Source organism: Gallus gallus, chromosome 6 (assembly GCF_016699485.2).
Source record: "Gallus gallus isolate bGalGal1 chromosome 6, bGalGal1.mat.broiler.GRCg7b, whole genome shotgun sequence".
In the NCBI taxonomy this organism is placed as follows: Eukaryota; Metazoa; Chordata; class Aves; order Galliformes; family Phasianidae; genus Gallus; species Gallus gallus.
Genome location: NC_052537.1, coordinates 13,545,433 through 13,559,461, shown reverse-complemented (window position 1 = coordinate 13,559,461; position 14,029 = coordinate 13,545,433). Strand labels below are relative to the sequence as shown.

General features: G+C 38.0%; 1 long non-coding RNA gene across 8 annotated transcripts in view; it reads left to right on the top strand.

Annotated features, from left to right (window-relative positions):
* The window catches only part of LOC101750098, a 485,027-nt gene that overhangs the window by 326,103 nt on the left and 144,895 nt on the right, over positions 1 to 14,029 (top strand). The window lies entirely within an intron of this gene.

The window sequence follows — 14,029 nt, the reverse complement described above, 5'->3', positions numbered from 1 at the left end:
CATCTCAACTAAAATGCTGGTCTAGATTCACCCACTGAATCCAGCAGGCTTAGGATCACTCCTCACAAGAGGTCGTGAGTTTTTCTTTCCTTCAGAACTGAGTTAGGAGAGATTGAGGCATCACTCAAGCGTGATTACTGGTGTGAACTGTCTGTGCAGGAAACATAGTCAAGTTACTTCTTCTTGAATCTTCTTGACTGCAAGTTACTCTTAGCTGGGGAAACATGGAAATTTTCTATATGGGCAACACAGTCACTTTAATTCTCTCAATTTGTGATGCAAAAAAAACCAAAAACACTGTGTGTGTTTTAAAAACTAGAGAAATTGCGGACTAATACAGGAAGGCTGCCTTTCCCCTCTAAAAGATGAGCAGGAATAATTGAATTATTTTTGTCTTTCTGTTTGCCACTCCTGAACCTTCCTGCTGTACATCTAGCTGGTACTCCACAGCATACAGTCAGCTGCAATTCTCATTACAGAAAGACTCCATTTCCTTTTCCAAGTGCAGATCCCATTCCTTCATTTCTGTTCACCTGCACATTTTCCTAGCATTACTTGAAATTCTTTTGATCTATAGTGGAGTGGCCAAATGTTGACAAATTTCAAACATTTTATATAACAAATCACATAAAGCAAATCATTAGTAATCTGTCTTGGATACATATGTGCTCTCTATTACCAGAAGAACTAGACATTTTCCAGTCTTCATTCAATTAGTCCTTACAACATGCTATAAATATTATAAACATCTATAGAGCTGGTAGGAAATGCTGTACAAGCAATGGCTTGTCTAAGGTCACACATATACACCACCCCAAAAAAAGAGCTTGACACAGTGGAATGAAGTCACGAATAACCCAAAACATTTGGATGAGGGAATTGAGTGCACCCTCAGTAAGTTTGCAGATGACACCAAGTTGGGGGGAAGTGTTTATCTGCCTGAGAGTAGGATGGCCCTACAGAGGGATCTGGGCAGGCTGGATCACTGGACTGAGGCCAGTGGGTTGAAGTTCAATTAGACCAAGTGCCAGGTCCTGCACTTTGGTCACAAGAACCTCATGAAACACTACAGGCTTGGGGCAGAGTGGCTGGAAGGTTGTGCAGAGGAAAAGGATCTAGGGGTGTTGGTCGACACTGAGCTGAATATGAGCAAGCAGTGTGCCCAGGTAGCCAAGAAGGCCAATGGAATCCTGGCTTGTATCAGAAATAGCGTTGCCAACAGGAGCAGGGAGGTATCATCCTCCTGTACTCTGCTCTGGTGAGGCTGCATCTTGAGTATTGTGTTCAGTTTTGGGCCCCTCGCTACAAGAAAGGCATTAAGGCATTCTTGTCCAGAGAATGGCAACGAAGCTGTGAAGGGTCTGGAACACAAGTCTGATGAGGAGCAGCTGAGGGATCTCGGATTGTTCAGTCTGAAGAAGAAGAGGCTCAGGGGAGACCTTACTGCTCTCCACAACTCCTGGATAGCAGGTTGTAGTGAGGTGGGGGTCAGACTCTTCTCCTGGGTAACAATGATAGGATGAGAGAGAATGGCCTCAAGTTGAGCCAGGGGAGATTCAAGTTGGATACTAGGAAAACTTTATTTTCAGAAAGAGAGGTTAGGCATTGCAACAGGCTGCCCAAGGAAGTGGTGGAGTCACCATCCCCAGTGGTGTTTAATGAAAGGGCAGATGTAATACTTAGGGATATAGTTTAGTGGGCAATATTGGTGATAGGTAGACTAGATGATCTTAGAGATCTTCTCCAAACTTAATGATTCTGTGATTCTATGCGTAGCAGCTTAGTAACCCAAGCAACTTCTCTAAAGAAGACAGAGGAGAGCACGAGTGCTTTATTTCTTCAGTGGTACTTGGTAGCATTCTGTATGCATATCTGTATGTAGTGGAAATACTAATTCACGGCTTGAAACAGTGATTGAGCACCTGGTAGGAAGGCAGGGCCAACCCAGGGGAGCTCAGGTGCATGCAATACAGCTGAGTAACCGGATCGGGTTGCAGCTGGGATCCACCCCTTCCCAGGCCTCATGTAAGGGTTGACAGCGGAGGTAAGGGCATTTTACTAGAAATCTCTGTGTACCTGAGGCCTTCTGAAGGTAAGCAGCTTCTTTCCCTTATTTCTGTGCTTGTGGGTGTTGTATTTGAGCACATCCTCACTCACTGCAGTCTGGGATCTTGCTGCTCTGCTGTTTTTGTTGCGCTTTCCATTGCGTTATACTGTTGAACAAAAAAGGTGAAGCTTGTGCCCCTGTTTTTATATATATTGGGCTCTGCAGTTGCCATTCCACAAAGAGTGAAAAAATGCAGTCATTTCTACTTGGTGTATCACATTTCTTTCTTAACTGTTGCCATGTTTTCTGAAAGTTTATCAATTCAGATTGCATCATAATGTGTTGTCTTCTAAATTAAAGCCTGCAAGTAGCTAATAGAGGTAATAAGTGTTTGATTTTCACAGGCTTAGTTTGCCATTGATTGTTTTTATGGGCATTTCTGTTTATTTATTTATTTATTTATTTGAATTAGTTTGCACAGTTAGGGAAGCCCTAGAAATCTGTCAGCATAGAGAATGAGTAGTTTTTTACATTGTGATGAAGTAAAAGAATTATCCTAAATGTAGATGACATACCTTTCATAACTGATAAGATTTTTTCTTCCTCCTAAAGAATACGGCAACTTCTATCTGTAAATTTATTAGCTGGTGTATCTCTATCCTACCCTCTAATACTTTTGCCTTGAATTCTTTCTGTGCCACTTACAGACCTCAGTCAAATCCAGCTGCTTGAACACCCATTTTTCTCCTCCTTATCTTGACTTTATACATAGGGAATCTGGCTGCAAGGCTCCTTTAGAACCAGTAGAGTTGCAAAGCTAGTGTGATCGCTTTTCCTTCCGTAGCTGCTGTAGTGGGAAGTTTAGAAATATCTAAGGCAAGGATGAGAGCTTTAAGTGATGCAGTAGCCCTAACAACTGTCTGGATGCAACTATTATACAATATGCTTAACTCTTTTTGTATGGCATTGTACTGTAGACTCCATTATGGTAGACATTATGTAACATCTACATATTATAATACAATGACAGGATTTCTGTCCGTGCTTTCCAGAGGCATGTCCTTCAGGGAGTGCCCCAACTAACATGACATTAGCAGATCTGTGTGTGAGCATACATGTGTCTATCCATCTGTTTAATAAATACTTCTCATCAGTTACTCTAGCTAAGGGAATTGTTCTGCCCCATATGGCCATTGCTATGACATATTTCAAGACAAAATACTACATATTTGAAGTGTCAAGTCCTTTAAAAAAGGCACATTTTGTACTACTTTTGGATATCCATGGATACAAGAACAGATGCCACCAGTATCTCTCAGGAAATAATTAAGGCATGAAAACAGTTATCGAAGTCAGTACTTTAACCTTGCAGCCTACAGAAGTCATTGTGTCTATAGCTTAGGCATGATCTACTCTAGTGGTCTTAAGGGAAGATTTCACATTAAGTAGCATTATGTTTGTTAAAGACATTACTGGCATTAATCAGGTGTTTGCTATCAAAGCAAAACATCCCACAGTGTGACATGCAGTGCCTAGCATGACAACATGTTAAGGTCACTAAATACTTCTAGCTGTGGGTCTTACGTATCTGAATAGATGACCAGAGTATTCTCAGAAACAGTTTGCAGGCAGTGGAAAGATACCAGGCCTTATTTCCTGTTTTAGTTGTTTTTTGTTGTTGTTTTTTTGTTTTTGTTTTTTAGTTGCATCATTCTATATTTTCTTCTTTTGTTTAGGAAATTTGTAAAATATTTCTGGTGTCAGGCCGTATCCTCAGATGGAATCTATCTATACCAGTCCAGATAGGAGTAAAAGGGAATTAGGGGATTTTACACCAGAAAGAATCGTGCCCCACGCACCAGTAATTTATCCACTATATTTTTTGCATCAGTAACTGTAAGAAATCATTATTGGTTCCTCTTCTACTGCATATTTGTACTGTGGTTAAAGATGAGTTACTGCACAGTTTGGGTTAATGGAGGCATATTCCCCTGAGACATAAGTACATACGAGCTATAAGATGGGGATGGGTACTTTATTATGGTCTATGACTGATTTCAATGCTGCTTTATCATCTGCCAGCATGCGCACACAAACTAATAAGCTATTCACTGCTTTTTGCCCTTGAGGGCAGCTTTCAATAAGGAAAGTCATTGATTTCTACACAGACCGTAAGACATTCCCTGTATCGTTCCATCCCCAGTGGTGCATTCTGCAGGGGAAACTAGTCGTTTTGGTTACACATGTGTACATGTTCATGTGCACATACGCTAGCCAGTAATAATCTGTCTTAGATGCCCAGATATTTATTTTATCTCCATTAGAATAACTATTTCTATTTACCTTTTCCACAATCTTATCAGAGTAATTTTTATTAAAAATGCTTTTGTATAAGGGCTCAGTATTATATAATGCAGTGAATGCTGTTTTATTTTTTCACTTTTTTCATTTTTTTCATTTTTGTTTTTACTTTTTATTCACTTTTTTCTCTTCTTATTTCTTTGTTCTTTTCTTTTTTACGTCTTTCCTTTTCACTTCATTTCTCTCTAGCAGCATGCTTCTACTGTATGCATCAGCAGCTGGCCATCACTGCCACTCTGCCATGGAGCCCCAGCAGGAAGCTTGGAGACTGAATTGCAATAATGTGTGTAATCATAGCCAGTGCCTTTTAGGTTACTTGCATTTCTTCTGGGCTTTCTGTTGTGGCATTCTGTGGTTCTGTCTTCAATTTTTTTTTCTACTTCATAGCCCAAGAGTACTTAAACTTTGCAACTTAGCTCACTATATTTAAGATATAAATGACTCAATGTGGATTATTGTGGTTTTAATCACTGCCCCTGTCTTCTCTTTTCCTGATACTATTGTTTAAATTTACTAATATAGGTTCCTAAAGCTGATGAGACCAAAAGACACAGACATTAGCCAGTATGAAGAATCATTCAGATTTCAGAGGGAGCATACTGATGTGCTCCAGCTGAGGATCTGGCTATCTTGAAGATATCTCCCATTTGATTTACTCCTCTGTTCAGTGAGCTGTCTTTGGGAAAATAGCTGACATGCCAGCTACTGCCTTCCTGGTAGGAAGGTGTAAGGAGCAGAGCCAGTGCAGCAGCTTATTTTTCACTCCTGTTCCCTCTTCAGTCACCTGGCAAAAGTGGCAGAGGGAAGAGTTAGCTCAGTACCTCATAATGCTTGAGGCACTGAGAGCATCCTGACCTGTCTGGAAAATAGGCCTGTAATGGCCAGAAGCATCTTCACTTCATCTGAAATCCTAGTGAAAACTTCTTCTGGGCCACTTGGGCACAGAACAAATGCTGACCTACAGAATTTTCTTCCAGTGGAGTAAAGCAGTTTTTAACATCTTCAGTGGTTTATATCTGTTCTATAACTTGACAGTATCTATAACACAGCTAAACTTTAAATGAAACAATTTAAAATGTTGTAATGTAATGGCAGAAAGTCTTCTCAGGTACAGGTAAGGACTCTCAAAAAAAATTTTTTTTTTCCATAAGAAAAAGCCAATTTAATTGCTCTGCAAAGTTCTCATTTGGAGTTTTCTGTAATTCCCTTAAAGCATTTCTTAAGAAGCCTTTAAATTATACCTTTGCCTTAGAAGCTCTGCAACAGAAAAAAAAAAAAATCTAATCAGCATTACTGCAAAGATATTTGTAATGGTGGTGTTGAGAAGAAGGGGGGAAAAAATCAGAACTATCCCAGCTCATAAATTGTCAGTAGAAATCTGCTTCTCCAAAGTTAATATTGGAAGATCAGTACTTCTTCACGTTGTCTCTAAGCAAAGCAGCTAAGTCTCTGATTGCCAATTAAACCATTGTGAAAAGCCCTTAAAAAGGCACCCCTGTGCCTGACTAACAACTCATATCTCAATGGCTTTCATAATTGAAAGTGGAAGTGATTAAATTAAGAAAATATTGGAGTTAATGAATGACAAAAGATTTAGTCTGTTTATAATGGAATGAGAATCAAGAGGTTGTCTTCCCTAGTTGTGAGAGGGTAAAAATGTAAATACCTGTAAGAACATGTGTTTTAAGGTGCTAACTGCACAGCCTCAGATGGTTATCCATCCAGAGAAGTATCTTGAATCTTCCGAAGGACAAATTTGCTGTATTTTGTTATTTTGTCTAGTTTTATTAAAGATGTTTAATCCTAGGCATGTTATCCATTAGTATCTGCCTCAATGGATAGAGGGGTAAAAAAGCATTGGAAATTCATACATTTGGTCCTCCAGCTAGGACATGTTCCAATTTCCCTTTCTGCTGCTCACATGTGCAACAGGGCACAAAGGGCTCTGGTGGCTCTGCTTAAGTTTCCTCATTTCCATGGGAATGTGGCACTCTGCTCTTGGGTGACAGCGGTTGTTTAGCACTCAGCTGTGGGGGGAAAATGAAGAATCATGGTGTTTTGTTTTGTTTTTTTCTGAGTAAAGTCTTTAATCAGTTGCTACAAGTGTTACTCTTTAGGAATATTTCTAGTTGAGATGATAAATAAGTGGCAAGTCATATAAACACATCTTAATGCACATGTCCTACTGTTAGAAAAGCACAATGTAAGGACCACAGATGCTAGTGTCCTTTCTTCAACAGTTGAGTGAAAGTGTAATGGTGCAAAAATAATATATTTTTGTATTTAGGTAGATAGCTATTTGACATAGTTTGATCACTTCTGTGGCATCACCCGATCTGACTGTGATCTCATCTTTTTACCTTGTCTTCCCTTACTGCCAATCTTGCCTCCTATGAATAAGCATAATCAGTTAGAACCTGTTAACTGACATTTTTTTATGTAGATTGAGACAGGCCTTTGCTGTTACAAGAGTATCCTTCACAATGAACCTTTGTCAGAATGTAGCTATTATTTCCTACTCTCTGTATGTATTTTTGTGTCAGTCTGAAGCTGTGGGGGTGAGCAAGCCTTAAGGAAATGCTTGTGGTGAAATACCTGCATGAGTGGTCAACCATACACCAAGCGGGGAAATGGCTGCAGTCACATCTCTTATTACTTGTAGTCCAGCTGAAGCAGTGGCTTAAGATGGTGGATCCTGCCCTCACTGATAACAGAATGCAACATATTTCTTCCTCCCGTTTTGGAGCAAACCGAGTGTCAGAGAGTAGTAACTTCTCACTTGGATTTAATCCTCCCAAGGTGCATTTTATACGCAGTCCCTTGCTCAGGATGTTTTGTGAGGAAAAGCTCACCCCTGCTAGATAAGCTCTTTTTACTGAAATTGCAATCAGTTTCCAAGGTCTACAGAAAAGGCGCTTGGATTTAGCTGGAGAAAGATTGCGTTTTATTCTTCTTTTTCTTTCTTTCCTTCCCCTTCAAAAAGCAACAGAGTACTGAGTGCAGTGGGTTGAACTTCAGTGAGGTTAAAACTGCTGGAGAAAATGGTCTCACCCGAACCATTTGCCATCAGTGAGCTTTTGGATCTCTGAGAAGCCCTTTCCCTGCAGGTTGCAAAAGATGAAGGCTAACTCTTTAAGGATTACTCTCTTATCAGGCTTCTGATGTCTGAGCCTGGAAAATGTGATCTGTGACCAGTGGAAAAGTGGCAGAAGATTTTCATGGAAGTTCCAGAAATGTCATAGCTGTCAACTGTAATTGCTCTGTAACGAGTGTCCTAATATTGACTGCCTTTGCACTGAACTGCCTTTTCTACTTAAGGGGAAAAATCAGCTGACTTGTTAATTTAGTATCCAGTAGAATAATTTGAAATGAGAAACAACTTTTCTGAAATCTGTTTTTCAGTCAAGAAAATGAATGTTTCAACATAATTTTAAACATTCCTCATCCTCTCAACTGCATTAAGGATTAGATTGTGTTGTGCCCTCTGCTACTGATATGCAGTTTTCACAGGCATCAGATCTCTTGCACAGTAACGTTAATTTCTTAGTAGAAAATAGTAACTTATTCATAAGGTGTACTTGAGGTTTTTCATAATTATTTTGGAAATGTTAATGTAACACAATTAGAATCAAAATTATTTTTAGAATTCAGTGGAGGTGCTTTATAGGTAGATATTAAGACTCAGCGAAGTTTGATGTTAAGATGTTAGATGTTGTAAGGTAGAATTGCTCTCCTGACTTCAGAGAAGAAATGCTGATTTGCAGCTGATAAGGAGCTGGCTTCAGATCAGGAAAATACATGGTTTATCCTATCCCTGTGCCAATGCAAGAATGCTCCAGAAAGCATACATCTTAATGTTATGTCAAATTATTCCTCCATTTCCTTGTGTGACAGAACTTCATCTGTTTTCCTGGTTGACTTTTACACAGTTGAGCAAGTCTCACAGTCCTTGTGAAAGTGACTGAAATTTCCCCTTTATCAGTTCCATCAAATTATTTTTAGTGATCTTTCATGGCTACTTTAAGAATTCTTCCCTTGTCTTTCTGAAGAACACTCTTAGAGAATCACAGTCTTCCTCCTGTATAATGGTGCAGTGATGCAAGCTTGTAGAGTGCTTCTGAACCAGACAACTTCTATGTCCTTGCACTGCTTGGACTGCATGCTGCGTATACTGGGGGCAGACCATGTCATATGGTGTAGCATGGCCGTGCCTGTTGTAGTTTTTCTGTTATAGTGTTAGCTTTGTACAAAATGTACCTGCAGGTACAGGTACCTATCTGGAAGTAGTCCCACATAAGAGTAACACATTAAACGATAAGAAAAATAAAGAAAACAAAGGCTCAAAGTTCCTGTAAACCTATTTCAAATACGTTGTCTCAGACAAACATCATAAGTCTGGCATGTCTGCTCCCAGAAATAGAGCTAAGAGATGTGAAAAAATGCTTGAAAATCAATGAATCCAGGTTTTGTTTGGATAGGTGAGAGTAGTTTTTGTGCCTGACTGGAAACTGGAAGCAAATGCTTTGCAAAACCACTTTTTGTGCTTCAGACTTAACAACAGCATAAAAAATATTTCAGTCTATGAAATGATACATTCAGAGAAAATTGCATGTCACCTCTAAGTTTTGTTTTTGGTGCACTGACTTATATTTCTGTTAGAAGCTGCAGTATTCTTCGTAACAGTATGGAACAATGTGATACAAAAAGTAGTGCTGCTCTTACTAAGGGAACCCACCTTTAATGTAAAGAAGAGGGACATATGCATCAGCAGTGGGACTTCATGAGGTAGAGACTCTGAAGTAGTCAGTTTGATACGTAGTTCTACATGATGAGAACATTCTGCATTGTACTGAAACCCCCCCTACAGTCCATAAAGAAGAGTTTTTTTCTGTTCTGGTCAAGAATTTCTTGGTTTTCAAGTATAACAACAGGTAAACAGCTAAGGAGCAGCAAAGGATCCAGGAGCCTTCCCTGAAGTGACAAACTGGAAAGAAACTTGCAGCATGTTCAAGGAAAAGTCTGTCTTCTGACAACTTATGGTCCAGATTGTTCTGATTTTTCCTGGCTGTCAGTGTCTCTGGTGATTTTAATTTGCCTTTTCCATGTGAGGTGCACACTGAGCTCTCTCTTTCTTTTTAAAAATGGGACTTTTTATGACATAGGTTTTCCCAAACACTTGCAGTGCTGCTTGGTAATCAGTCACCCTCAGATGAATATTTTTAATTATGAGCTTCTGGCAAAATCACAGGCTTATGGAAAAGACATATTAGGCCATCTTGTGCAATCCACTGGCAATGAAGGATTGTTTGCTACAGTACATCTTATAATGCCTTGTCCTTTCCATCCTAAATTAAAAAAGCATAGTGGATTCTTTCAATCCTCTTAATTGACTGACTTAAATCCTGCTGTTGAAATATTTTTTTCTGGTGTTCATGAATCCAGATAATCCCTTAAGTCATTTGAAAATGTTTTAAATTGTTTTCCTATGACAGTTATGTGATGATGAAAATAAAGGGGAAAAAAACCCTCAGCTATAAGGTTACAGTGGTTTTTACTAGGTTAGCCATTTTTACTGCGTTATCATAATATTAAGGTTTATTTCTGGCCCACCTGTACTACATTTTTTGGACTTGATGATCTTTAAGGTCTTTTCCAACCTGAGTGATTCTGTGATGTGTCCGGTACTACAGTTTACATTTTATAGGACTCAAAATCTTCGTTCTACTGAAAGGTTTGACTGACATTAGTGAGGAAGGACCCTATTTGCACAGTGAGCGTTTTTGAAAGTAGCCCCTATCATTTTCCTGGTTGCCTGCTTTTCTCCGTGATACGTGGTACTAAAGTTCTGCAATGGAATACCTCCTCTGGACAGATATTCCTTTCATTCATAGAATTCTCTGTGTGATAATATAACCTTGGTACTGGAGTCTTTTTTTCTTAGCCTCTGAGTATTCGATTTCTAAATCTTCACAAGGGAAAGCCTTTCTGTTGTTGCTCTCATTGGCTGATAATTTTGTTTTCTTTGTCAACAGAAAGGGAAGGAAGAGCTTAAAATATTTTGACAGATTGCTAAAAATACTGATTATTTCAGTCAAAACCAAATGATCAACAAGTTGTCTGTGAATGATGCAACACATTTAAGAGCAACTTTCTAAAGTTAGTGACTAGCCACAAAGGCTTCCAAGGGATAACTACATGACCATGAAAATTTAATGGTAAATGGCAGGAAAAAAACTCCAGCTAAAACGAGGAACCCATTTATGAGAGCTTGCGAAAGGTAATGCCCAACCTAGAAGGAAAGACTAGATGTGATATTTTCTTCCTGTTCTAATCCCTTGATCTACTTTTTTCATCAGCTCTACTGTCTTTGCTTTCTCTGTGGTCATTTGTTTCTTTTCATTTTCACTTCTACTTTGTTTTCCTTTTCTTCTTCTTCATTATGTACTGTAATAGAATGATGCATATGTTTTAACTGAGCGTCTGAACATCATAGCCCAAATGAGTTTGGAACAACACAAAAAATTACACAGTCTATAAGTATGAGAAGGGATTAAATGATCAACACATGTAAGTCTCTAAAGTGTCATGAAATGAAATGGGGTTATTGTGCTGCTTATTTTTAAGATTCTTGTTTCTAATTTGAGGTTATGTAGCAGTGTTCACCCTGAATTCATCTTTGATTTAAATCTCAATGGATTTATACTTACGGTAGACTTCAGCATGTATGTTTTTTAGCCTATTTCTTTATTTATTAGGAATGCTTTGTTTTTCCTCTTTTCTCTTATGTTGTACCTGCTTTTTATTGTAATGTGAGATTTCACTTGCCATCATGACAAGTGTTGGATAAGGCAAAGTAAACTTGGGCTGAATTGTTGACTACATAGCACTGTGCCAGATCACACAGTGTTTCTACCTGTGACTGCATCTGGTACTTTGTGTTATTGGTTCTTCAGGTTAGCTAGACAACTCTCATCCATTTTCTGTTGTTATCTTTAGGGCAAGGTATGTCCTCTTCTGCTCCCTCTTGAAAGTTTTGTTCCTGAAAATAATTGCAAGATTTTAAATTAGAAGTCCATAAATAGGAGTTGATTTTCCAAAGGCTTGAACTTCTATTGATTCTTTTTTCTTTCATCTTATTAAATAGCCAGATCAAGAATTCTTTAGTCCTTATTTTTGTCTCAATATCTATATCTCAGATAGTCAGGTTCCAGCTGGAAAATATCTCATGTTGTACGAAAGTCTGATAAATTTCTCCATGATGCAGATTTACGTGTATAAGTTTCAGTCTTTCCAGGCAACAGTTGTCTATGTCCTTACTACCGAAGGTTTGTAAATTAACTTCTGCAGTTCTCTCACTGTAGAGGTTGCCAGAAATATATGCATCACTGTCAGAAGATAGCTGTTTTTTTATTTATTATTATTATTATTTTTAAATCAGAGGAATTACTATTTTAAAGTATGGTCAGAGTGTGTCACTGTTAGGAAGACAAACAGCATTTGACTTTATCTTCAAATTTCTTCTTTTCCTTTTCTTCCTCTTTGGACCTCTGCAGTTTGGCTTAGAGAATATCTATGGTTTCTTAACTTGCCAATTTCCTGTGAATATTTATGCATCCGTATTTTACTGAATTCAACCCTGAATCTAAGCGTCAATGAATCTTCAAAATTAAGAAAGCCTTTGCAGAGGAAGACCAAATAAGTTAAAAAAAAAAAAAAAGCAAATATTTTTTAATATATTAATACAAGTAAGATTTGCTATTATTAAAAAGGAATATTTTTTAACTTAAAACAGTATGAATATTGTGTAGGTCTGAACTTTACATTAATCTTTCATAGATGAACATCTGGATGTAAATTGAAGTCCATTTCTTTGGGCCATATCTGTCATAATGGAGTCTGGTATCGTAGGGTTTCCTGCGAATATAACCAAATACATGTCTGCCATTTGCAGGCACTGGTGGAATTGTTTTGATGTAAGTGACTACAGAAGGTGCAAGACAGTGAAGAATGACATCCTGTATCTAGCACATGACAAATTACTGCAGTCTCCTCGTGCTACTAAAGCAATTGCTGACTGGTAGTGTCCCATGTGACTTTGTGTCACATTCTTCTCCTGGATTAACTGTGCAGTCTTAAAATAAATAAATAAATGGATAAACAAACAAATAGAAATAAAAGATTCTATTAAAAAAAAGTCATAGTAAGTGAACACAGATTCAATAAGAAGTAAAGTATTAATAGGTCAGTAATTTGCATTGACTTAGGTATTACTTTGAAGGTCTGCTGTATTATATACATTGTGGATTAATACACAAAAAGGTGAATACAGTAAGTGCCAACAATATTAAATAATCTCCTTACTGCTCTTATGAGGGAGAAGTATGAAAGCAATTTCAACCTCATAGCATCCTGGTTATTTTCTTACAAAATATGGCGCATACAAGACTAAAAAGTGCTGCAAAAGCTCATTTAGAATCTGTGACAGCACTGAACAGCCTTATTCTAGAAATCATGAGAGAGTTTTAATTTAACATAAATCTAAGCTTTCAAAATAATTTCAGTATAATCAGGAGTTTATAGCATAGAATTCATTGAGGATCATCTATCATTATTTTAAAGGCAGAGACTATGCAGAGATCAGAAGCACTAGTTGTCCTAGTGCCCTTGCTTTCACCCCTAGCATCAAGCTCTATTGCACATTAAGCTTCTTACAAGTCTTCTGTATTTTTCAGCTGTTGGTCCTGTTACAAATATATCTCTGCTTTGTAACGTCACAACCAACTCCTTTCTACAAAGAAAGCCTGTCAGGCCTCCTCAGCATTTCTTCTGTGCATTGTGCTTGCAGACACTGGGAAGAGCAACGAAAAGATCTAGTAAATGGCTTTTTGTGCAGCACTGACTGCAAGCACATCAGTTGTAACTATTTGTACTCTCTATGACTTTATGTATAAACAGATTTAGAAAATAGCCCAGAAACTTGAATTGATGAGATTATCTTCTTGTCAATTAAAGGATATTTTTACTGTAGAGTTGATTTATGAAACGCTTGCTAGCATGGAAGTTTTGTGAATAAAATGAAAAAGGTTGAGTTCCCCAGGATGGAATAGAGCCTCTAGATAGGTCTATCATTTTTGCCTGTAAAAAATATCTGCAGCATACCTCAGATAGCTCATAAGATAACAGGGAAAGAGTGGTCACGAGCAATCCAGATTCCTGTTTCTCTGTGTCCAGACGTAGAAAGCTATGCAGTACAAATCTTCAGGTACCTATTTTTATAAGAATATCAGATATAAATATTTGTGAAGAATCCACTATTGAAATGCCAGCAGATTGCATTGAAGGATACGTGTCACTCCTGTTTCTTGTAGAAGTAATAAGGTTTTACAGTACCATGTACTGAAAATTACTTTGTCTATATGCCTTTCCTGAGCTATATATGTAGTCCATTAAAGGAGACACGTACAGAAGTTAGGCACCTGGTTTTAAATGTTCAAAATGTTAGGAGGCTTTAAACTCTCTTTATATGCTAAAGCTTTTATTTATCAGATACTTCTGGACACATCCATCAGGTGTAGAAATCATGACTGGATTGTCATCTGCAACACAATCATCACAGTCACA